This window comes from Phocoena phocoena, chromosome 9 (genome assembly GCF_963924675.1).
Source record: "Phocoena phocoena chromosome 9, mPhoPho1.1, whole genome shotgun sequence".
Lineage (NCBI taxonomy): Eukaryota > Metazoa > Chordata > Mammalia > Artiodactyla > Phocoenidae > Phocoena > Phocoena phocoena.
The window spans coordinates 5,805,752-5,808,051 of record NC_089227.1 but is presented as its reverse complement, the minus strand read 5'-3'; the positions used below and the strand labels follow the sequence as shown (position 1 = coordinate 5,808,051).

Sequence of the window (2,300 nt, the reverse complement as noted above, 5' to 3'; positions counted from 1 at the left end):
AAAAAAAAAAAAGCTACCAAGTTTGTAGCAATTTTTTTATAGCAGCCAGAGGAAACTAATAAAAATCCCATTAAGAGGTTGGCATTGTATCCTCATTACAAATGAGAAAATCTACTCCTTAACGCAATTACACTGCAGAGTCAGAGCTGAAATGCTGGAGGTTCCTTCTCCCCACCCTAATCTAGCACCATTACTTTAAACTGCCACTTCACTCTAGACATAGAAACCAAATAATTAAGAAATGGAATGTTTTTTTTTAAATGAGCATCTTGAGATAACTGATAGTTTAACGAATTTTTTTTTTTGCCAACTATGAACATGTATGTATTTGTGGGCATTTACACACAATTGCAATGATCAGATTTGTTAACTTCATTAAACAATGAAACCCTTGGACGGAAGGGGCTGTGATGCCACGGGGGTCTAAGGCGGCAAACCAAAATCCAAGTCTGGGAATGACAACCAATCACAAACCACCAACGAGGCTTTAAGCAACAGCCAATCAATAATTTCACTGCTTTGCTCCTGCCTTTGCTGTATAAACGCCCCTTCCCGAACTCCTAACCACTTCTGGGTTGGCTCTGCCGGATTCAACTGATTTTTGCTCAAATAAGCTCTTAAAATGTTTAATAAGCCTCAGTTTATCTTTTTTTCCCCCCCCCCCCCGTCTTCGTCACACTGTGCGGCTTTATTCACCAGGACCTTCTGGAACCCTCCAGGACCCACACGAGGCCCAGCCTCCAGCGCCCCAGAACCCAGCCTCTGATCTCTAGGCTCCCATTTCTGGGGCGATCGCGATGAGCAACCCCTCCCCTCTTCTCTCCAGCTCCGAAGTCTGTCACTCGGGGGAAGCTCGTGCATCTCCTCTGCAGCAGCTCCAGGGCAGGTGGGGGAGGAAGGGCGTTGCCACAAGCTGCCGTTTTGCTCTCTACTGGCTGCTGTCCCTCTCTCGCTGGTACAGCCTCTGCTCCCGGACGGCTTGTTCTGACCAGGGGAGAGTCATTCCTCCCACACAAGCCAGCACCTGGGCCTTCACCACGCAGCCTCCATCCTTCTAGTGATCCAGCTGCCCAAGGACGGTGTAGAGGGAGCCCACCTGGGCTTGGAACGGTTCCACCAACTTGGTACAGACGGGGGTCTGGTGCTGGTCAGATCTGTGCCGAGCCATCAGGGTCACTCGGGACTGCGTCGTGTCGTCGCTGTACAATCTGCCGAACGTTCTCAGTGTGTCCCCATGAGGAACTTGGCCGACGCTGACCTTCCAGGGGAAGTAACCGATCCCAGGTTTGGGCAGCATCATTGCTCCTGTCTGGACGTCGGGTCCTTGGGTTCCTTCTTTCCGCCCTGTGTGACCAAGTGATGAGGGAGGGGCGGGTTGCCGAGAGCGCCTTGCTTTCCCCCCAGGGCAGTTTCTTGACCTTCTTCCGGGGTCCCCTTGCAGGGGGTGGGGGTCACTCTGAGGCTCCCCTGGCCGAGAGCAGGGGACTCGCCGGCCTCGGCGCGCACACCCATGCCGCCTTGGCCTCGGCTGCGGTCTGTCCCGCTTCAATGGATCTTTTAACAGGTTTCAGTGTTCTAGTGAGGCTGTGCCCACGGGCTGTGCCCTGGACAAGTCTTGTCAGCACCCCCACCTCAGCAGGTGAGCAGTAAGGCCAGGGCCGGGAGGTGGGTATGTCCCCGGCCCACGTTAAAGGCTACAGGAGTTTGATTGAGGTATTTACTTCCTCTGGGTCAGTTGGGCTCTGGTAAAACAGTGTCTTATGAAGGCAGTCATTTTTTAGGAGAACACAGTGCTCTGGGTACATTCCAAATATGTATTTTTCAACTTTTCCTACTGGAAGCACAAGCACAGGATGTCTTTATGCAGTCTTCACCCTGAGAACCTGGAAGTGCTCCTCGTGTTAAAACCCACAGAAGTGTGAGGACCCCCAAGACCGGGGCCCCTGGTGTTTTTAACTCTCAGGCTAGTTCACACTGAGCCTCCAGCAATTCCTCAGTTATACCTGAGTTCCCACCTGTGCTGCCTCCATCAGCAGGTGTCTGCTCCCAGCAAGCTGTGCTTCTCTGTACCTCTCTGACTCTCTGTTTTCAGAGCAGCAACTTGACCTGTGACCTCAGTTCTCTGATGGATCTAAGAAGAGCTGTTGATTCTCAGTTTGTTCAGCTTTTTCCTTGTTGTGATGACTTCCAAGCTCTTTTCACGTTGGACCAGAAAGTAGAGGTCTGCTGTTGTCTCTTCACATGACTCTTATTTGAGCATCTCCTTGCTTTCCCATGGTCTTGTATACTTCTTGTTTAGT

General features: G+C 51.3%; 1 pseudogene; it reads right to left on the bottom strand.

The window, feature by feature from the left end:
• Positions 1-928: 928 nt before the first annotated feature.
• LOC136128576 (CST complex subunit TEN1-like) lies at positions 929-1,300 on the bottom strand (annotated as a pseudogene).
• Between the last annotated feature and the right edge of the window lie 1,000 nt (positions 1,301-2,300).